The following is a 24,231-nucleotide window of genomic DNA, read 5'->3' as shown; positions in this document are numbered from 1 at the left end:
AACAATAATATTTAAAAAATTATCCACCAGCTATCATTACAGGCAGCTATCTTCTAACAGTTGTAGTGACAAGCAGTTTATCTTTTGACAAGCCTAATAGGTGTCTGAAAGACTAAAGAGTAGTTTATTCAGGAACATGTGTTTCCCAAGTTCATAGATCCATAGATGTTAGGGGCTGGAAGGGATCTCATGAAATCATGGGGTCCAGCTCCTCTGCGTTTGGGCAGGAAAGATTGCTGGGGTCACATGACCCCAGCCAGGTGAGTGTCCAGAGGTTTTTTGAAGATTTCTAGGGTAGGTGATTGTACCACTTCTGAAGGGAGTCTGTTCCAGACCCTGGACATTCAGAATATAAAGAAGTTTTTCTTTATGTCCAATCTAAAATGATCTTCTAGCAATTTATGATTGTTATTTCTTATCTTCCCCTGGGGTGCCTTGGTGAACAGATGCTCCCCCAGGCCCTAATGTGCACCCCTTATATACTTATAGGCTGCCACCAACTCCCCTCTAAGTCTTGTCTTCTCCAGGCTAAACAGCCCCATGTCTTTCAGACTCTCCTTGTATGGCCTGTTCTCCAGACCTCTAGTCATACACATAGCCCTCCTTTGGACTCTCTCAAGCTTCTTCACATCCTTCTTGAAGTGCGGCATCCAGGACTGGAAACAGCACTCCAGCTGCGGCCTCACCGAAGCCAAGTAGAGCAGGGGGATGACATCTTTAGTCTTGCTTGAGATGCATCGGTATATGCATGCCAATGTCTTATTCACTTTGCCATCTACGTCATCACATTGGTGGCTCATGTTTATTCTGTGGTCTATCATGACCCCCAGGTCTGTTTCAGTTGTGGTGTTGGCATGTGTAGCACCACCGAGTCCGTAAGTGTGTTGCAGATTATTTCTCCCCAGATGGAGCACTTTGTTTCTCAGTGTTAAACATCCTCAGGTTTTCATCCGCCCACCTTGCAAGCCTTTCCAGGTCAGCCTGTATTCTTAGCCTATGCTCTAGCATGACCACACTCCCCCATAATTTGGTGTCCTCCGCAAACTTTGCCAATGTGATTTTAACACCCAAATCCACATCATTAATGAATATGTTGAAAAGCACTGGTCCGAGTACTAAACCCTGAGGGGTTCAATTAACTCAGACGCCATGTTGACTCAATTCCATACTCTGTGGGTCCTGCCTCAGAGCCAGTTTGCACTGGACCATTAAGTTGTCAATGCTGCAGTTCCCCAATTTTACCATGAGGATGTTGTAGGAGACCAAGTCAAAGGCCTTTTTGAAATCCTACTACATGACAAACCTCAGCTCTCTTATCTAGGTGGCATGTTACCTGACCACAGAAGGAATTAAGGTTGGTCAGGAATGACCTGCCCACAATGAAGCCATGTTGGCTATCTTTTAGAATGCTGCTTTCAGTTAGCCTATCCAGGATTTTTTGAGGGATTGAGGTCAAACTGATTGACCTGTAATTCCCTGGGTCCTCCTTCCTTCCTTTCTTGAAGATAGGTACCACATTGGCCTTCTTCCAGTCTTTTGGAACCTCTCCCAAGTGCCACAGTTCTCAAATAGCTTTGCCATTGGTCATGTGGTGACGTCAGCCAACTCTTTCAGCACTCTCAGGTGTAGTTCATCCGGTTCTGCTGACTTGTAGATATCCAGCCTCTCCAGATGTTCCCTCATGAGATCTTTGCCAACTATGGATGGATGATCACCCCCACTTCGATCATCTTGTATCCTGTCAGGCAGGGTAATACCCTTAGATGGTTGGAATACAGATGCAAAGTATTTGTTAGGAATTCAGTTTTCCCCTGGGTGTAGTTATAAGCTGTCCCATCTCGTTCTGCAAGGGCCCTACCTTTCCTTTATTTTTTCTCCAACTTCCTATGTAAAGAAGGACTTGTTATTGCTCATAGTCACTGTTGCCTAACTTCCCTTAGATCCTCAGGTTGCTCACTGGATCATCCCCTTCAGCCAGAACCAAATCTGGGAGTGCCTTACCCCTGGTTGGCCCATAGGCTTCTTGAGTCAGTTAGAGCTTTTAAATGCAAATGAGGAAGTTTCGCAACTGATCAGATGTAGCTGAGTACTCTTCTGACAAGATGTCTGGGTAGTTGAAGTCACCCGTGACAACCATGCTCTAAGAGCATGCAGCCTCTGCCAGTTCTCTAGAGAATTCCTGATCAAGCTCTTCCTCTTCCTCTTGTTAATATTTAACAAATTGTACTCTTTTTAAATCAGTGGAAATCTTCTCTAGAAGCCTGTCTTTTATCTCAAATGGTCAATTATTAGCAATTAGGAAAAAGGTATTTCCGTTGAGATTAAATTTTGTAAAAATATAACATTTCCATTTTCCTATTTATTTTTTTGTTTGAGAAGAAGCAGACCTTGGGGAAACATAAAGTATGATTCTGTAATTAAGGTCTTTATCATTATTCATGAACACACGGGGCGTGTCCAGACAAGCATGCACGTGTGTTTCCCCAGGGACAAGTAGCAGCAGCACATAGTTGCTCCACTGCTACTTCTCCCTGGGGAATGCCCGTGCCCTCTAACACACAGCAAGTTGCCTTGGGTGAGGTAGGGGAGACTGGGGCCAGCACCTGGGCTAGCCCCAGCAATCTTACCTGGGGTCCTGCGGGGCTTCCTGTGACTCTAGTGGCAGCAATCCAGCAGCAGAAAGCCTGGCCTACAGCTGGAGTGTGCCTCTGGCTGGCTAGGCTCTGGTTTCAGATGGTGCACACTGCTGCTGCGTTTGCTACCCTGGTGTTCGCCACCCTGATGACACCATTTCTTCTGGTGTAAAAACAAAACAAAACCCCACACTGCAAATTAATGGTGCAGGAACACCTGCATGTGCACTGTGTGTAGGATTACCATATTTCCAGGTCCAAAAAAGAGAACACCTGTCAGGAGGGCAGGGGAAATATGATGGGGATGGGGCAGTGACATGCCAGTGCCCTGCCCCTGTCCATTCTATTGCCCCTCATTGACAAGCCACACACACCCCCACCCCTGGTGCTGCCCCTCACTCCGGACCCACTGACCCCAGTCCTGCGAATACCCCTCACTCCAAAACCACAGTGCCTTGCCCTCCACCCCTTGCTGGTGCTCCTCTCTGCTGACCCGGAGGCCCCTGGTGCTGCCACCAAACCCACAGTCACCCATCCTGTCCCCCATGCTCTTCACTCTTGACCTGTCCCCCTGCCCTGCCCCCCATCCCTGCTGATGCTCCTCACTCCCAACCCGCAGACCCCTGTCCCCACCCCCCTCTTTACATGCATGCCAGCTCTCTCTCTCTCTCTCTCTCTCTCTGTCTCTCTTTCTACCTGGTTGCCAGAGCCCACTCCAGGAGCACGTGACCCCCAGCAGCCTATCACCTTGCCCACTGCTACCAGCCCCAAGCAGCCAGCCCAGGAGAGCAGAAAACCTGGACATTTGCTCTTATTTTAAAAACCCGCCCGGACACAGGACAGGGGTCCAAAAAAGATACCATGTCCGGGAAAACCCAAACATATGGTAGCCCTAGGCACATGCAGTGTGTGGCGCTACAGATGAGTTTGTGGTATCACATACCACATGTCCTCACTTGTCTGGACATGCTCAAGAAGGCTAAATTAAAGGTTTATGAAATGGTAAATTCCTACTTTCTCTAACTTTTGAGTGCTCAGCTTTAGTCTGAATACTCTCTACTTCTAAGTTCTACAGTTATAGGGAAAGTCTGTATAGCCTAAGTGTGGAACAGGTTCAGTGGAAACAGAATTTCTAGAGAATTTAAGATACGTGACATGGTACAACGTGGCACTGAAAAGAGTTAGGTTTGGACATGCCAGCTTGCATACCACTATCTACAGAGCACAAGAGAGTGCAATGCTGAACATGCCAGCTCTGGAACCAATGCAGTACAGCCACATCAGTGTGGCATGGCAATAAGGTGAGTAAATGCTGCTTATCAACAATGCTGATTAGCTCAGGCATGTACCATGCTAATACAGCTATACTGCTTCTGGGTGCAGTGTTATTTGGCTGTCTGCACAGCATTGTTTGCACTGTACAGATATATCTTTTAAAAGCCAGATCTAATGCCAAAGAACATCTGCAAATTGAAATTTTTCAGACTTATGACTGATCCAAATTTGGGCATATTTACATAGCATAGCAAATAGTTCTTCGCTGGGTATGTCTTCACATGCCATTAGTGGGCAGCAATACACTGTGGAGCTTATTGTTTCCTAGTGTATTGCTTTCCCAGAAGCTCCTAGGTGCATGGTTTACACATGTACCCAGGTACACAGCACACTGAGCCAGGTTGCAACAGCCCTGGCTGGCAGAGAGGCTGACTGGGGCATGAGGCAGCCCCGGCACTGGAGCAGCCTTAGGCCCCAGCCAGCTGTGTCGGTGTCTACATATGCACTGCTGCACACAAAAAAACTCCAGAGCAGGATAGGACTTGTCCTACCCTGCTGCAAAGTTTATTAGTTTTGTGCGTCTTAATAGGAGAGCACATGTAGATGCTGAGACATTTCCTGTGCAGTTAATTAGGCAACTGAGCAGTAAACGTCTCATGTAGAACAGCCACTGAGACCAGAGCAACTTCCGAGTGAAAGGTCAAGTCCCTGTTCCAAAGCATGGGACATGAAGAAAATACCTAAGGAAATGGCTGTTAAAAACTGGAAAAAGAATGGCTTTTTCTATTATTTTTTTGTCTGAAATAACTGCTTTAGATGAAATGTTAAAAAAAAAACCCAAAAGCCTACGACAGACACCTTCAAAATGTTGGACCCGTAGTTAAAATTTGGGAAAATTATAAGCAACTGAAGACAGGATCTTCTAATAGAAAATCTCAGATATGCTTAATTATAGGAAAAAACTATGAGCTTTCCCCATAATAATCTGCTTTATAAAGGAAAACCCAAAGCTCAGACAATGAAATACTGCATCTAATGATGTAAATAGCAATACTCCCATTGATTTCAATGTTGCTAACGTTTCACTTAAAATGATTACAGGCCCCTGAAAGGTGCTGTATTCCTAGTGACTTCAATGGAAGCTAGGGGTGCTTGTAGGTATGCAGGGAGGCTGCACCAATACACTGTGATTACAGCATCGGAGGAGACTTGATTAATCAAGTTTGCTTAAGTGTGATAATTAGCATGTTCCAGCAGCCTCCTTGTCTCATGTATTCAGTGCCCCTACACTTCAAAATGGCAGTGGGGGTGCTTTAACTAAAGCTCATCAAACAAGCTTTAGTTAAAGTGCCCCTGCCACTATTTTGAAGCGCAGGACTCTGAATACACAAGAGGCTGTGGGCGCTTTAAGTAGAGCGGTTTTCAGAGCCACCCCCCTCACACACACACACACACACCACCCCACCCCCTACACACACACACATGCCCCCAGGGTACATGTAAAGACACCCAAGGATTTCTCAATACATAACAGAATAGGTCCTAACTGACCTCCCCAAGGTCACATGGCATATGGGTAGCACCATGAGAAATAGATCCTAGAAGTTGAATTCTCTCCTTTAGACTAAGTATTTTGCAGAGTGCCCAGGATTCCTTTGGTGTAGGATCATTGCAGGGCTGCCTTCCAGGACCTCCTTAGTAAGCACTGCTATAAGCTTGTGGAAGCCAGCAGCAGGATGGGAATAACATTGCAGTTAATTGGGCCGCTCCAGGAGGCTAGTCTGGCATGAAATCTAAATAATTCTAGAAACCGCTCTGTTCCATAGAACAGCCCAGAATTGGGAGGGCTCAACGATGGCTTACAGCCACCATCACCTTTCATCTCACTGGGTTGTGAGTTTTGTGCTATATTTTTCAGGAAGAGCACAAAATCTCACCCTATGTCTGACTGAATCCTGCTCCAGGCAATGTACTTACCAGGTGTCTTTATCCACTGCATGCAGGCACACATACACGAGTGAGCAGTTTTGTATGTGTGCAAGTGAAAGCCAGCCTTTGAAAATGCACCCACATTATTCTGCATATTTTTATCTGCCCCATTACAAGTGCATCATATGGCTATACTACAACTCTTATTCTTAAATCTTTTGGTAATCATTCCATTTCTCCTTATATTTCAATAAGAAGCCTAACAAGTTATAATGCACCCATTATACTTGTACAGACAAATAATAAATTATTTTCTTTTTGGGGGAGAAAATAAAAGAAAGATATTGTAGGTTCACGTACTCTCAGTCAACTACAATTTTGAAAAATGTTTAGGGGTTTAAAAGACTGAATGGTCTGACTTATCACTCAGCTGCAAAAGGCAATTTGAAATGGAAAGTTGCATACATTATTTAAAGCCTTGTGGATTTGTTATCTCCTTAGGGCTGTTCTAATTTCACATATTTCAGGATGCAGAGCTATTTTGCAGGAATTTTCTCAATGTCACTGTCTTTAGGATTTAGGTTAAAAATAATAAATATATTGTGCAAATAGTAACATTGAGAAACTGATGTGAGAAATTCAGAAGATTCTAGGATGACTGAAAAAAACCCAGGTAGACTGATCTAATCAAGCAAATATATACTCCGAGTTCTTTAGACTTCAAAAACATAGCCTTGATTTAAGCTACAGTATTGTCTCTAAAGTCTAGACAATGTCTGTTCACCAGAATTTTAATTCAAAAGAAATAATATTTTATTGTAAAACAAGATCTCGTTAATCCTTGTGTACCATATCTTTTACATAAAATATAAAAAATAATGTTTGACTTTGATTTTTAGGCTCTATGTTTCCATGAGCACCATTACACTTTCCCTTAATCAAGCATGTTATAAATGATGATAGGAATGCTATTGAGCTAAGGGGGATTATATTTGGTTTGGAATACAATAAGTAAAGCATAGTGCTCACCATCACTGCAATGCCATTATTACAGTTTATTTGTATAAAGTAGTACATAGAGGGCCTTGCTAAGATGAAGGACCCGTCAAGCAGATGATTAATAAAACTATAGTAAGAATGAGATCTTGTCCTGAATAATTTACAGTCTAAGGTTGTGCTGCAGGCTTTCACCACTGATGTTAACACAGGTACTTACCTGCATAAATCTTCAACAGTGAATCTAGGATTTTGGAAATGGGGAATGTCATCAGGATTGCACCCTTGGCCTCTGAGACTAGCAGGATACAACAGGCACTGCTAGCTCTGCCTGCCCAGTTTGGGAAGAAGGAGTGGGTAGCCCAGCTCCAGCAGGTTCAGACACTCAGCTCCCATGGGAGCAGGAGTAGAGGAGAAATTGGAAGGGGGTGTGACCCCTCCCCACTGCCTTCCTATCTTTCAGTGCGAAGTGAGTGAGCATGATGTTTTTCTCCTTCTCTGGCCAATATGAGATAAGATACCATGAAGGTGACATTCCTCTCCTTTGGAAAGAGATATATCTACATGTGCCACTACTATAAGTGGCCTCTACCAGAGAGAACTCTGTTGTGTGCTTGACCCAACAGAGTTAAGAGGGGTTTTTTGCAGCAGAAGTGGGAGGTTTCAGTCAGAGCACTCAGGGCGCCTATACACATGTAATTACAATGTGTCAGAGCAGGCTGAATTAATCGAGTCTGTTGGAGTGTGATAATTACCGCACTCCAGCAGACTCCAGTGTCACATGTAGCAGTGTCCCTGTGTGAAAAATGGTGGCAGGAGCGCTTTAACTGAAGTTCGTTCAACAAACTTCAGTTAAAGAATCCCCACCACTATTTTCCAGTGCAGGGACACTGATGCACGTGACACTCCAGGCATTTTAATTAGAGCAGCTCTTGGAGCCACTCTGAAGTGTGTCCCCATCCCTGTCCCCCCACCACATCTATAAACACCCTCAAAATCTCGGTTTTGAATCTTAATTCCTACAAAGGTTTCCTTTGGGGATCTAGCTGAAGAAAATCCAAATGTCAGTTGCATAGGGCTATGGATGTCAGTGTTGGAAGATGGTCACTTTCCAAATCTACGTTGCCTCTAATAATGTTCTTCATTTGCCACATGTTTCTACTGAATCATTGTCTGAGGGTAAACCAAGGATCACGTACAACTATTGCATAGTGACAATAAACTTGATAGTACTAGGGACCAAGTCTTGTTATATAACTCATGTGAGTAATACCATTAATTTCAGCTGTACTACTTACTTGAATAAAGCAAACAGCATGTGCTTACTGGATTGTGCAAAAATGTTGATCAGTGTTTAGTGCTAACTCAATTTTGGAGCACTCACATATTCAGGCCAACAAGGGCCTGGAGGGCTGCAAGGTAAGAATCTTTACCCCCCAAACTGGGCTCTGCCCCTGCCCACCAGGGATCTCCCCCCTGCCCCCTCTCCCTCCCTGGGGCTCCCCCCTACCAAACCCACTGCCCACCCTGTCTGTCCCAGGGAAGCAGGTAGGGAAGAATTAACCTGCTTGCCCAGCTGCCACTGCCACCACCACTGCTGCTGAGATGCTGCCCAGCCCAGAGAGCAGCAGCAGTGGTGACCAGGCAGGCAAGTTACCCCTTCCCTGCCTGCTTCCCTGGGATAGACAGTGTGGGCAGCCACAAGTAAGTGTTGTGGGGGGAGAAACAGGGAAGGTAGTGGGTAGGGGTCTGGGGTTCTAGAGAGGGCAGGGGGAGGGCTAGTGGGCCTGATCTGAGCTTCTGGGGGAGGCAGGGCAGGTGAGGCATTTACACTAAGGCACTAAGGTGTAGTAGCCTAGAGTGGCTACACCTTAGTGTAACATGAGCTGAGATAATCCTGCCCTGAAGCAGCCTAACTTGGAGCTGCCTAATGAGCGCTTAAAACCAGCTTCATGCTAATATAGCATGGCATAGTTTTCGTATCATTGGGCACATCTCTACGTGCATTAATATGTCATAGTTACTTTACATTAAGTTTAGTACCTTATGCACACTTATACACATGCCAGGCATCTGTTCCGACATGTGCTCTGAGCCCCAGCCTCCTGCATAGATACAAGATGCACTGTTCCTAAACTATCCCAGATAGATGCCTATCCAGCATTTTGAAAACCTCCGTTGAAGGAAATTCCACATTGGTGGGAATAAATAGGGAGGAAGAAGCTCACAGCTCCTTCCTCCAGAAGTACTAACCAACACAGATGAGCATATATGGAGGTGAGAGGAGGCCAGAGCAAGGACTAATACAATTTATTTCTCTCCCAGTCCAAAAGAAAATCAGGATATAATGCTAGATGTGCATCCAGCCCAATGTTATTTGTTAGCAGTTTTTTTCATGAGGCATGGCATTCTTGGTTGTGCATATGTTGACTTTCAATGTTTCTACAGGTTTTAGAAGGTTTCTGCCTTAAGTTTTCTGATTAAAAAAAAAAGCTCAAGTTCACAGCTGTGTCACTAGGGATCTAAAATGACCTTGAAAAAGATGATGGCATCAGGTAGATGATCACCTACTTTCTCCCTGGTATGCAGATTTATACATATTGTTCTACTTGTCTCTAGATGTTAGAAACTCTCTTCCCTTTAGGAAAACCAACACATTCCCTAGGTACTGATTCTCCTTTCATGCTTGTTTTACCTTAAGATGACTTTATCGACTTTAACAGAATTGCTTCTAATTTACACCAAACTGAGAACAGAACTGGGCTCTTAACATTATACTTGGAGCTTGTTGGAAATGTTTCATCTACATCTAAAAACATTTTCAGCAAGAAATGGGAATATATTAGTGAAAAAAAATGTGTTGTTTTTTTTTACATTTATAAACTAGCTCCTGTCATAGTTATTTTTTTTTTTTCTTTTTCTGGTACCTATCCAGACCACCATTAGTTAGAAAATTATGAATACTTTCCATTTCTTTCCCAACCCTTCTTCATGAAAACTGATTTTTTTATTAATTGGGAGTGCAGAAATTGGAAGCGATACAAAAATGTTCCATAAAACCTTTGTTTTAGAGAAGATTTTTTTTTTTCATTCAAAAAATGAGCAGGAAATTTTGACCAGCTCAAGTCCCAACATCTACTTATGTACAAATGGTGAATATTGCTCCAAAAAACAACTTGCTTTCCCCACAAAGCAGATGAGTATAACCATATTCCTTGTTTGTCTGTAGATCTTTCTAATTTTTCATCATGTTATACGCATCACATCCTTTTTTTTTTACCCAGTTTCTTCTGCAGAACATTTGCAGGTACTCAATTCTGGCAGTTTCAACCATGCCATAGTACTGGTAATTATACATAGAAGATTGTACATAGAAGATTTACAGTGTATTGGCATATATCTATGTGCGGTTCTTGCCAAGATTTAGTCCCCCTTTGTGTATGAATGTAAAATAAATACAGCCAGGGTTTTCATTTAAGTTTGCCCTAACTGAAAAAAGAGATGTGATTTATTATTAAAATTATTAAAAGCTTTAAATTATTTTCCAAATATAGGCAGGAAGTTACTACATTTTAGCTTACTATCAAAGATAGCTGCTTACAGTTAATGAAAGTCACAGGATCAGCTCAACTCTGCTGTTAGGTTCAAAGCATGAAACATCATATATCACTGTAACCTACCTAACCTTCCCTGTACTAAATGACAAACTGCTGGAAATAGCCTTTAGGTCAGGTCACATATTCACTAAAATACTTGTCCTTCAGTGGAGGACTCTGTTGAACCCATATATCATTTAACATTTTAAATCACAGAGACATGCATAAATGCTAAATACTAATTAAGATATAAAATTTAAGTACAAGATAATGCCTATGGAACAGGTCAGATCAAAGCTTCATTATATTTAGAATTTTTTTCAGATTTTCTCAGAAGGACTTAAATTGTAAATTTTCTAAGAGTATGTTAAGTTGCTACTGTGTTTTATCCCGCATCTCACAGTTTCACATTCAGGACCCATTCACACAGCAATTTATGTTCATACTAAAATGAATTTCAGGTCGACCACTTCAAGAAAGAGCATATCATAGCACAGCTGTGTTAGTAGGTGCTGGACTGGTTTCTCCCACCTGCGCCTCCTCCCTGGCTCCACTTTAATTATTTTATTAGTGTCTTGAACAAACAATTTCAGAAAGGTGAATCCCCTCCTCCAAACATACGCACACAAGAAATTATCTTTAAAAATGTCAGTAACCAATAGATAAATTTCAACCAGATTTTACCAGAAATAATGATTTTCTATTATTTAGTTCAATTCAGATTTAATTCTTCTTATTGTTAAATAATGTTTACTAGGTGCTAGATATACTTTAAACACTAAAAAGGACCATCTTTTCTCTGAGGAACAAACACTCTAAAGAGAGACAGAGGTAGGCAGAAACCAAGCGAAGAGGAATAACAGAAGACAATTGTATAAGTGGAGTCTGCTTGATTCACTGTGAACAGTATGACAGAAGTGAGTTTTTAAGAAGAATAGAACAGGGACCTTGCACGTATTCTTAGGGAGGTCATGCTGTGAATAAGGATCTATATAGAAAAAAATGACCAGGAGACTTAGCAGCTGAGGAACATTTTGTTTCTATACAAATAATATTGCATGAAGGTTTACAGACCTGAATAATACACACTAGTTGAGAGCAAATGGTACAAAATATGGAAATCAGAGGAGAGAAAAAAAAAATATATATATGATGAAAAAAAGTAAAGTCTCGAATTACAACACTAGCAATAGAAGAGCTAGATTAATTAATTAAAGAGGAATAGACCAGGAAGAAAATGGGATTTTCCAAAGAGTTTCATGCTTTGGTAAAGAGGTACAAGAGTTGCTTTAGATGAAGGGTATGAGGCTAGTGACTGGAAAGGGGTGTACAGAGAGGGAAAGTTTGTAATATTCAATAGACTGGAAGAAATCAATGAAGAATTACATAAACATACAGGGCTTCACAGCTAAAATACCTTTGACTCTGTCTCTACTTTTCCCAAGCCAGGTACAGAGAATCATGTTACTTCACCTGTGCAAACACAGAGCTGTCCTGTTTTTGCAGTGGGGAGCGGGTATGCCTCCAGAGGGACAATCTGCTTTGCCTGGATGAATCCCAGAGCTCTCCTATTCACGTCAATGGGCAGCCTCTAGGCACTGCCAGAGGTGTTGCCCAGGTGTGCAGCTCTCCTTTCTCTCAAAAGGGTGTTTTCACTCCATCTTATTTCAATTTTACTTCCTCCGTACTGCATAGGATATAGACATCTTAGCAGGAGTAGGGATCTAAACAGTACTATGTCTGCCTGCATATCTGCAGCTGCCTAACAAATAGCAGAACTGACTTCAGCATAAGTACCTCATCCAGTGGCCTGTGGTCAGAGGACTTACCAAGGGCATGGGAGTCCTGGGTTTATGGTCCCCATCAGCCATGGGGGGTTCAAACCTACCTCTCTTATGTCCCATCAGAGTGCCCTAACCAACAAGTTATGAGAGCACCTTCACCTCCCAGCCTCCCCCCTCAGTTTAAACAAGGCTAAGTAGAACGTTATTTTGTGACTTGGCCACGTGAACAGTCAGCGTGACTTGAAAGTCTAAGTGGTGAAGTAGAATGTAGCCCAAAGAGCTCCAAGGAGAGTTAGTGAATATATTTGGAAAGAAAGGGACATCAGGTTTTTCTCCATCCTGTCACTGTATAAAAATCCTACACATACACTAGTTAAAGTGACTGAGAATTGATGGCAAATGGGAAATAGTGAAATTTTGGCAGTGCAAGGAGAAAAGAAACCAACTGGGAATTTTTGCTGTCAATTTCTCTGACATAGGAGAGTTCCCAGTGTAGTTAGTTCTGTTCTTACTATATTACAACCTGTTCCTCATGACCACAAGACACAGACCTGGCATTCTTCTCTATGCCTAGTCTGATATGAGTTCATTATTGTACTTAGTTTTTGAGCCTGAATCCAGCTCACCCTATAAAAGTGAAATTCCCTGTGTCAGCCAAGATCACAGCTCATACACAGGTAAGTGCTCCCAATGTGTACACTTCTAGGTAATCCCTCAGACTGTTTTCAACTGGTAGAATACAGGGTATGAATACGCATCGCCAAATGAAACAGATCCACTCTGCTGGGATGTATCCCAGCACAGCTGACCAGCTTCACTGGGCGAGACAGACATTACCTGGTATCCTACAGATTGGGCCCCTGCCATTCCCAGGAACCAGGAGTGGTGGGGATCCATCCCTGAGAGACAACATTTGGGCCTCCTCTGCAAACAGGAGAACCCCCGTTTTCTTCACTAGCAGAGGAGTGCCTAAGGCGGGGGTACTTGGAAAGGGCTAGAGGGTACATGCAGGTGGGCAGGGACAGAGCGCTGCCACCCACCACCCCGTGCCACTGCCTCCCAGGAGCGGGGGAGGGGGAGGGCAGCGGCTCCCCTCTGCGGGCCACATAGGCACCATCTGGCTGGCTGGACATGGAGGGGGGGAAGCTCTCATGCAGCCACCAACACTGCCATCCACCACCCCACCCCACCACCACTGCCTGCAAGCCCTCGCCAGCTCTGTGTCCAGCCACTGCCACCCACCCCTCTCCCCCACTCCACCAGAAGTGTACCCAGAAGAGGTACACACCTAAAAAAAAAGGTTGAAAACCCCTGGCCTAGGGAATCACTGGACACTCATCTGCTTTCAGGGAAACCGGTGTCTCTCCAGTGCAGTGCCCGAATAGGTATGCCTGGGACTTTCGAGGCCTTATCCTGCACACCCTAGGAATAGGATCCCATGCTCTTCCACCTTAAAGCAAAGAGATGTTGGCTGCAAAATAGCAGGACTAAATCATACCACCTATGTTGTAGCCACACATTTTGGGCATTTGTGGTATGACAAGGGGCATGAGCATTTGTTTGCTTGGTCTTTGTCCAACCATAAACATTTTTATGGTGGGACACAGGTGACATCTGTTTACATCCTTAGAGCAGTTCCCAACATGTTCTTAACTCTGCCCTGGATCTCTGCCTCGAAGTGAGTCAGTAACATCTACCAAACCAATATACCGCACCTCCTAAGTTTGGTGCAGGGTGGAGATTGAATGCAGTAGAGAATCTAGGCCATATATTTTTCCCTCTAATGGCTATAAATTGCAGTGATGCAAGTGTAATTTTTAACAATAGTAGGTGTAAAATGGTTCAGAAAGAATAGTGGTTCTTACGTTGCCAATGTCTCTTTAGACTGGACTTTGCCTGAAATTATTTGTGCTACAGAACAATTACTACACACAATTCCCATGTATTAGCATAACAATCTAATCACATTTGTATAGCTTTTTACCTGTGTGGGTTTTTTAATTGGTTCTGTAATAGCCCTGGCATAAAAACATTATCCAGAAGTGATTATTCATTATTCTCCCTCTCTCTCTGAGTCAAAAGACAAGGAATAAGCTAATCAAGTCTATTCCAGTGCCCAGCCTTTTTCTATAAATAGCTACTGTTGCATTTACTGGGGAAAAAAAATCACTCCTACTCTTTTCCCAAACGACTGCACAATATTGATCTCAAAATCTCGACACCGAGATCCTACAGTATGCTACTTCAAACTGTTGTGGATATGAATTAATGCATAGCAGATGCTATAAGTTTCATGACATATGTGTCCTTACATAATGCAAAGCATTATTTCTAAGGATAGGAAAGTGTGTGACTGTTTTTCAGCACTATCCTGTTGACTAGAAGCACTGTGACTTTTTTGCCTTGTGGTGAGAAAAGTGGAAACATAATGTTAAGCAAACAATGTGGATGAGGGTAAAATACTAACAGCTAAGAACATCCAGTAAATGTCATGGTCTGTCTATAATACCACTCAGTGCTTTTCTGTCAGTTTGCATAAACTGAGGATTTGAACATAGAGCTTTAACATGAGCAAGAGAACACTGTATGTATCATTTATTTTGTTTGTAATTATATATCCACTGTGTCATTATTAATATATGCCAAACATTATTATTACTCCTAGTAATATATGGAGAGTCCCTCAGCTAAATCAGATATGGACCATGCCAGTATTGATACCAGGAAATAAAACTTTCCTTAACAAACCAAATGATATCAGATGCTGTTACCAAGCTATTTACTTTAAAAATTGTCTGTTAACAGGAGACTAAATATACTTCATATAGGCCTAAACCAGCCCAAAACAGATTTAAAATTGGAAAGCTCCATGGGCATCAGATGGGATTAAATGTTTCCTGGGGGCTACAAACAATGGCTATAGCATTCTCCAGGGCCTGTTATACAGGGTAGCTGGTAGTGAGTTTCTGTAACAGTGGGTATACTGGCTATTCCATATGCCCCTCACTACCCCATTCCTTATCTGCACCCTTACATCAGCTGCTCTTTGTGAGATGTGCTCCGTGACATAAAAAGGTTGAGGAGACCAGTATTTGGCTTCTCTCTTCCACCTCTTTCTCCACAATGCCAGGCCTGCAGCATGATCTTCTTTTGCTTGAACATTTTTGCTAACCCCAATCTCGGGTCAGGCCCCAAAATCTTGAGACTGGTTTTTAAAAAATAGACTTTAAATAACAAATTTGTGGGATATTTATTTGTCTTGAGGCTTCTGAGCCTTTAAGCATACACATGGATTATATTTTCAGCTTTTCTCTACAAACAGGAAGGCTAGGAACTTACTCTTTTTAAATTTAGTTTTCATTGCATGAATCTGGGATATAAAGCATTATGGAAAACACTAAATGTTGTGATTCTCATGGTAACCTCAGCAACACTGACCACATTCTGCATGTCTATGCCAGGGTGGTAGGTAGCATGTCCCAGTCAAGATGTTCTCAAGCATGTCCTGACCACCCATTCCTGCGTGCACACTCCAAACCCAACAGCTACTCTGGGGACATTTCTACACATGTATTTACGCATGTCTAAACTTAATGCGCATTTGCTTAAGGTGCATTAAGGCAATTTAGTTGCATTAAGGTGCATTAACTTTTAGGCACGATTAACTAAGTTGCATTAGCCCACGTGCAAATGTTCTAATGCACATTAACACGGTGTATGTCCATTGACACACACTGTGTTAATGGTCATTAAGCATCTACACATGACCTAATGTGACCTGCCTAATCATGCCTAAATTTGATACTTGCTTTATGCAGGTATCAAATTTAGGCAGGATTAGCCTAAAATTACCATTTTTAAGGCTCATTAAAAGCATGCACATGTGGACACATGCCCTTAATGCGCCTCAAAAAATGGTATAATTTTAAGCTAATTCCATTTAAACGAGATACATTTAGACATGCCCTGGATGTACCTTTGTAATCTTACTTGAGCGTGTGGTCTCTGATGTGCTTGGGAGCAGCATTTTAGGATGATCTTAGAGTGCCTGTACCTGTGGGTTTCTAGGTTTGGATTATGTGCACAAGGGAAGTGTCTGGGGTATATTCAGAGCCATCCTGGCAGGGGTGTCTTGCCACTGGGGCATAGATAGGCTATAGATTCATAGATTCATAGATGTTAGGGTCAGAAGGGACCTCAATAGATCATCGAGTCCAACCCCCTGCATAGGCAGGAAGGAGTGCTGGGTTTAGATGACCCCAGCTAGATGCCTATCTAACCTCCTCTTGAAGACCCCCAGGGTAGGGGAGAGTACCACCTCCGTTGTATAATGTACCAGGATTGGTTACTTAACTCAATTGTCATGCTTGTAAGGGTGGCAGGTATGGGCACAATCTAGGCATATTCCAATTCCTAGAATATACAGCTGTCTTTTAAAACTGTTGTATCCTTTCATTTGGATACACAAATATGGGTCATTTCCCTGAACCATTTATAATGAAAAAGAGTGGATTTTCTGCTACATCGTACCCAAAGACAGTCAATCAGCTCTGTTCCATCCAAATAAGCACAAAATAAATGGTATAGAACCAGGTTGCCATGTCATGCTATTAAAACACTATTATTTCTCTCTTGTATGGACGTCTTTTGTCAGCGCAGTTAGTAACATATGACATCCTTTACAGCTAGAGACCAGAACATGCATATTCTTCACTGTAATTTGGATGTTCAATTAGGGTGAGCAAGTGTCATGTCAGGAAGTACAGGGAAAAATAATTGCCTGGAGACAGAAGAAAAAGGTGGACAGCAGGTGCAATACTGAAGAATTAAAGAAAAATAGGATGCCCTTTTTATCATGATATTAGCAAAAGCCAAGGATTTTGCACACCATATTTCCTTTAATAAGATTTTTTTTAAGGTGAAGCATTTTAAATTAGTTAAAATTTTAAGAGGGAAATATCACAGGTCAAAATGTCTCACAGGACTTCATTTGAATTCCTCACCTAGAATCAAATAAAGAAATTCTGTTCCTAGATTTTTAAATCAGTACATCATTAGCATTATAGTGGAGTTTACTATGAGGTGTATTGAGAGATAACATGCTTTCAAAAGCAATCCTTTATGGAAACATGTATTTCACAATAGATATATATAAGAAAGAGAAGTTTTAGGAATGGGGATAGTTTAAAAAAGAAGCCTGACCACCAGCCATTTCTCCATCCAAACATCTTTACACAAAACATCTTCCCATGTTTTCTGTCTTGGGTTTATTGACAAAACTCAAAAAATAAATCATAACATTACAGATTTCAGGCTTGAACACATAACAGATCTATACCAACTGATATTGGTATAGATTTTATTCAGCTGTAGATTTAACCCAGGAAAAAATCAGGATAAACCTACACCACAGGAGCTAAATATTGTAAGTACCTTGCATCTGTAGCTGTCTCATAACAAGCAGTCATGTGCCATGCCATCTAGTGGTAATGCACTATTATAACAAATGCCCCCAAGTAGTTGTTTATCTCCTCTCTCTGGATCCCCAGTGTAATTTAGTTCAGTGAACAAAACCATTAAAAGTCACTCTGCTGTAAATATGCTGAGCCCAAGACATTTGTTTAGCAAAAATTTAACAAACACTGTTTGAAATGCAAAAATGCAGATAGATCATTAGTTCTACAGTCACTGATCTAATCACCACTGAAGTGTAGACTCTGATAAAACTCTTTTTAAAAATGTTCCATCAATAGCTCTGGAAAGCAGTGACTTACGCAGGCATGGAGAGCCAAACCTACCACTCCACCGCCACATAAACTTAAGCCTGTTGCCACTCAACTGCACTCACCAATGCTCAAGAGCAGGTGGGAAAATCATCTCCCCGGAGCAGTTTAAAACTAGTTTGCACAATATACTAATAATATATTAGGAAAAAGCTCACACAGGCAACAAATTGACTAATACATTTTTTCTATGTTTGAGTTCCACAGCCTGGGAGATGAACTTAGGCCAGGTACAGACAATTATGCTGAGGGGAAACCAGCATGGGTTCATGGCAGGCAGATCATGCCTGACCAATCTAGTCTTTTTTTATGACCAGGTTACGAAACGCCTGGACACAGGAGGAGGGGTGGATTTCGTATACTTAGACTTCAGGAAGGCCTTTGATACGGTATCCCACCCCATACTGGTGAACAAGTTAAGAGGCTGTGACTTGGATGACTACACAGTCCGGTGGGTGGCGAATTGGCTGGAGGGTCGCACCCAGAGAGTCGTGGTAGATGGGTCGGTTTCGACCTGGAAGGGTGTGGGTAGTGGGGTCCCACAGGGCTCGGTCCTTGGACTGATACTCTTTAATGTCTTCATCAGTGACTTGGACGAGGGAGTGAAATGTACTCTGTCCAAGTTTGCAGATGACACAAAGCTATGGAGAGATGTGGACATGCTGGAGGGCAGGGAACAGCTGCAAGCAGACCTGGATAGGTTGGACAAGTGGGCAGAAAACAACAGGATGCAGTTCAACAAGGAGAAATGCAAAGTGCTGCACCTAGGGAGGAAAAATGTCCAGCACACCTACAGCCTAGGAAATGACCTGCTGGGTGGCACGGAAGTGGAAAGGGATCTTGGAGTCCTAGTGGACTCCAAGATGAGCATGAGTCGGCAGTGTGACGAAGCCATTAGAAAAGCCAATGGCACTTTATCGTGCATCAGCAGATGCATGACGAATAGGTCCAGGGAGGTGATACTTCCCCTCTATCGGGCGCTGGTCAGACCGCAGTTGGAGTACTGCGTGCAATTCTGGGTGCCACACTTCAAGAAGGATGCGGATAACCTGGAGAGGGTCCAGAGAAGGGCCACTCGTATGGTTAAGGGCCTGCAGACCAAGCCCTATGAGGAGAGACTAGAGAAACTGGATCTTTTCAGCCTCCGCAAGAGAAGGTTGAGAGGCGACCTTGTGGCTGCCTATAAGTTCATCACGGGGGCACAGAAGGGAATTGGTGAGGATTTATTCACCAAGGCGCCCCCGGGGGTTACAAGAAACAATGGCCACAAGCTAGCAGAGAGCAGATTTAGATTGGACATTAGGAAGAACTTCTTCACAGTTAGAGTGGCCAAGGTCTGGAACAGGCTCCCAAGGGAGGTGGTGCTCTCCCGTACCCTGGGGGTCTTCAAGAGGAGGTTAGATGAGCATCTAGCTGGGGTCATCTAGACCCAGCACTCTTTCCTGCCTATGCAGGGGGTCGGACTCGATGATCTATTGAGGTCCCTTCCAATCCTAACATCTATGAAACTATGAAACTATTACACTTTTATAGGTATGAGTGCACACAAAGTATGCATTCATGTATAATCATGCATCCAGTCAAGTATGTGCAAATGTGTATTTGTGATTTGTACATACACTGGAAAGAAATGCTTATGTATGTGAATGTATGTGTACATATACACATACACACTCACATAGCTATATCAGTATGCACACACATACATATATACACACACATATATATCTATAAACACATGTGTACACACACATATATATGTTTGGATGTGTGTGTATGTATATGTACACACATGCACACATTTTATATTCTATTTTCTATTTTATACATAGAAATTTAATGTATTTTTCTATTTTTGAAATTGAAATTTGAAAATCGAAATTGAATGCATCTTTTTCTGTTTTATACACACATGCAAATTAGGCACAAATATTTGCATATACACAATTGTAAATCTATCTCAGTGTAAGTGGTCTTGTGAATATAAGACCTGGATGGGCCAACTCAGAAGAGTGTCCACACCAAGTATTAAGGTCCTTTCAGCTAGGTAAACCTGTGTTCTCCCTAATTTACTCCCACTGGGGAAACAGTGAGGAATATAAAGCTGTTTCTAGTACTGATTGGAATCTGGAGAGAGGATGTCAGAAGCACTGTTGCTGATACTCCATGGGGACCTATTAGTCAGAGACAGTACCTTGATTGGTCATATCTACCCCAGAGTTCATCACAGTGTGTGTCTTTTAAAGGCTCTTTTGTCTGTGAAGTTAGCCTAAGACCCCTGTAAATACATTAATATGTCCCCTGAGATATTTATATATGAACTGCATTGCCATTGTTATTTATTTATTTATTTATTTATTTATCTGTGTAGCCTTTTATATGTTATTTTCTTTAAGCTTTAAAACTTTAACTGGGGCCAACAGATACAGTTCTCTCATTAGATACGACATCTGCAGTAGTCCTTTGAATCTGTCTGTCTGTTCTTATATAGCCTTCATCAACCTTTTGCTTTACTATAAAATAACTTGAGCTGCAAATACTGAGAAACATAGATAAATGGCAAGTTTTTAAGGGTGACCACTGTACATATGATATTTAAGAAGCTTGCATTCATTTGGTTAGACAGATAGACACCTGGGCTCCCAAGTTCTGAGTTGTTGAGATCAATGTTTTAGACATATCTGACAGCAAAAAGGAGAGCAAGATGCAAAAATTGGTTCAGGTTCAATTTCTGATCTTTTGCCAAAGGTCAGGGTTGTTCACATTTGGGTATTCAAGGTGTGATCATTTCTCCTTCTGTACCAGGATCAGATTGGTTGCCATTAGTTTCTGGGTGGAGATGCCTTTTTTCAGCTTCAGTCCAGCACTTATGAAAGCAAAATAAGATTTGATTAACTGCTGCTATTGTATTACAAATCCCACTGAATGGGGAGTTAAAAGCTTAGTCTATAGAGACTGCAGTCACAAGAAATCACTGAGGCCAAGATTCCTGGTCATTTGCTAGTTACTCTGTACTGTTTCAAAGGATTCACAGGGAAGAAAAACTCATTCCCAAGTCAATGATCAGCAAATTTTACACAATACAGTTCAGATGCATCAACCAGTGACTGTAAAACACATTCATAAAAATGTTTTTCACTGAATCTGAAAAGCATTCCTAAAAATTGCATCGACCTAGGTTTGCATAGGGAGATTTTTTGTTTCTGATTTCTTGTCACAGATGGCAAAAAATCCCCAGTCTCGTTCTCATAGTCCTTCTTATTCTGAATGGAGCCCTTTGTGAAATACAGCATAAGAGGCTGCACTGGAACACTGACTCTTTCATTAAACTTTAGATTTCTAAGTAGGTGCTCTGGTCTAGAGGAGGGCTGTCTAACTGGCCATCTGTGGGCTGAATGCCCTCCCTTCCCCTTCTGTGCCATGAGATTCAGGCTCTTCAGTCACTGTTGGTGACTCAAATCAACCACAAGGGAAAAAAGCAGGTACAGGAGGAGCAAGCAGCAGTGGTGTCCTCCCCCTGCATTTCAGAGCCACACCAACTCAGTGGCTTCAGCAGCTGCACTGACAAGCTGCCACTTGCTGCCAGAGGTGAGTCACTCTGTCCACAGAAAGCCCAAAGGTACGGTCAATTTTTTTACCACAGCCTATGCTAACTTTACCCCAGGGCTTCATTCTGAACTGAAAGGGGATGCTGGATATATACGGGGTTTTTTATATTGGTTTGTAAATACTGACTGCCGTCTTTGAAAGGGTCTAGTGCCAGGTTGTATTGCACTAGGTATCTCTTTTTTCATAGCACTAGTGGAGCTCAAGGGTCTGTTTGTAAATGGCATGTGTTAACTGTTTGCTAGTATAAAATGTGTAGATTGGTTTTGGTTGTAGGGCTGGGTAGGGTTGTTGCTTGTAAACCGTAGCGTAACTAGGGATAGGCAAGCAGAGTGCCAATTTAGAGGGACATGACAAAATGGCATTCCTGGGAAGCCTACACCATAACAACCAGGCAAGATGCAGGGAGTAGCAGTGGTGGGTGCTCAGGTGGTCCAGCCTTCCTTCCCCCTGCCTTTGCCCTTGCTGTCTGACACTCAGCACAACAACCTCCCTGCCTTCCCACCCCCACACCCCCATTTCCTGCCCCCGATCTCTGCCAAGGCACAAAACCATTAGTTACAGTCAGTGGCATAACTAAGAGGGGAGCTACTAACCAAGGCCCCGATTTAGGGTTAGACTCAAAAATAATAGCTACCACGCTGCTAGCCCAACTGCTGGCAGACCTGCTGCCACTGCTGTCCCATACACTGCCGTTGCTCAGAGCGCAGAACTGCCCAGTTACGCCTCGGCTTGCAGTATGTGTTTTTACCTATATTGTGTAACAGTGAATTTTTATTATAGACCATATTCCCTATTATAACAAAGCAGCAATAAACATACCCTAATTCAGCATGTCTCAACCTGTGGTTGTCTAGGGCTGCTTGAGGCCCCCCCTGCCTCCCACTCCAACACCCTGCCCCATGCACTGGGCAGCTGGAGCCGGGAGCAGACTTGCCATGGATGTTTACAGATGGTTCCTGGTACAAAAAAGATTGAGAGCCACTGCCCTAACTGGTGTTGCTGGAGCATTATAAAATAGCCTGAGTGCATTGTGAATATTTTGGGGATTGTATAGCAAGGTATTGGCATTGTATTGTGTCTAAGTGTCATTGGAAATGCGCCCCACAGACAAGGAATCTAATTCTTTGCTGTCCGGTTAATTTGTTGTTCTGAGCTTTGCATATTCTTGCGGAAATTTTAGCAGACAAAGTTATATTTGGTGGTGTGTTGTAAATTGGGACAGTTGTAGGGTTGTAAAGAGTTGCAGAAGTGACAGGATTTCTTCACTGGTCTTTTTCAGACATTCTAATGTTCATGGACATGGTTTGTTAGAGTTTTTTAACATTTTTGTTATGCAAGGAAAGTAAATTTAGTAGTCCTGGTGCAGACAAAAGCAGTTATATTCACTTTTTTCAGCTGTGATATGGTAGAGCCTGGTTTATAAAACAGCAAAATAATATAGACTGTTCAAAAGCGTTGCTTAATTTTCTGTATGAATTTCTTTAGAAACCCATCTTTATCTTTATCACTACTTCAGTGTCTTCTAATGGGAAACAGATGCTGTCCTGTAACTCAAAACTCCTGACAGACAAAGGTCAAGAAAACTTGGACAGTCAAATAACATTGATTTTCACCCTCTGAGACTGAAAGCTGATTCATATAATACTGGGCAATCAATGAAAATTTTGCTAAATCTATGAACGGCTAAATCTGTCTGTAAAGGAAAATGTTCACAGTATATTTTATAAATAACTTCCTTCTGTGGGATGCTAATTTTATCCCTCAAAGTAATAAGACTCCTTAAGTCATGGTATGAAACTTGGCTGATGCCATAAAAAGTGTAACCCATTTGTTTAATAATATGACTGGCAGCCTAGTGGCTTTGTTTCAATGCCATGTATTTAGAGAGTTGTGATACAGCTGCTTATTGGCCTTATTCTGTCAGTTCTGAAGTGCCTTTGACAGGTGAGGGCAACAAAAACTCTATGCAGGGCTCCATATCCTGATTTCTGTGTGGTCCTTGCTGAAATTTAAATCCAGCAGCCTGTAGGCTGCTCCATTGGCCAGTGTTAACCAAAGGACTGAGACCTTCTGCCACATACCTCCTCTCATCACCATTTGAATGGTGCACAGCAGAGATATAAGACCATAATTTCATCTTGTATATCTGAAATATACTGGAAATAAGTAGTCATAATAGATTATTTCATTGTGCATTCTTCCCACAAGAAACCCATTCACAGCAGAAAGTAACTATAAGATTTTAATTTGAATAACTAGATGTAATGGATTCTTGCATTCAAGATTCATTTTTATTTCATGTGAAAATTTCATTCGAGTCCTCATGAAAAAAAAATGCTGATTGATGTTACGATAGGTATTCAAGCCTTAGTGGGCAAAGCTAGTAATAAGATATCTTTGGCTATTGATCACTTTCGGACACACTTCTCTAGTCACCAACTATAGAAATGATCCCTGAAAGTATAGTCTACTACTCTCTTGTATTCTAAATAGATGCATCACGTAACATGTCCAATATGTTTAAGTACTTCTTAAAACAGTAATTCTATCTTAGGTAAATGAGCACTTGTTAACAACTTGGATGGCATTATTATCTTGGTATTCAGTATTTCTCTAGTATTAGTAA

At 42.2% G+C, this 24,231-nt stretch overlaps 1 protein-coding gene and 1 pseudogene across 2 annotated transcripts in view; one reads left to right on the top strand and one right to left on the bottom strand.

The window, feature by feature from the left end:
• The window catches only part of HS3ST5 (heparan sulfate-glucosamine 3-sulfotransferase 5), a 300,161-nt gene that overhangs the window by 221,199 nt on the left and 54,731 nt on the right, over positions 1-24,231 (top strand). The window lies entirely within an intron of this gene.
• On the bottom strand, positions 23,991-24,075 carry LOC132247975 (small nucleolar RNA U3; annotated as a pseudogene).

Source organism: Alligator mississippiensis, chromosome 1, assembly GCF_030867095.1.
Source record: "Alligator mississippiensis isolate rAllMis1 chromosome 1, rAllMis1, whole genome shotgun sequence".
Taxonomy (NCBI): domain Eukaryota; kingdom Metazoa; phylum Chordata; order Crocodylia; family Alligatoridae; genus Alligator; species Alligator mississippiensis.
The sequence above is the reverse complement of the archived record's forward strand: the minus strand, read 5'-3'. Positions and strand labels throughout refer to the sequence as shown.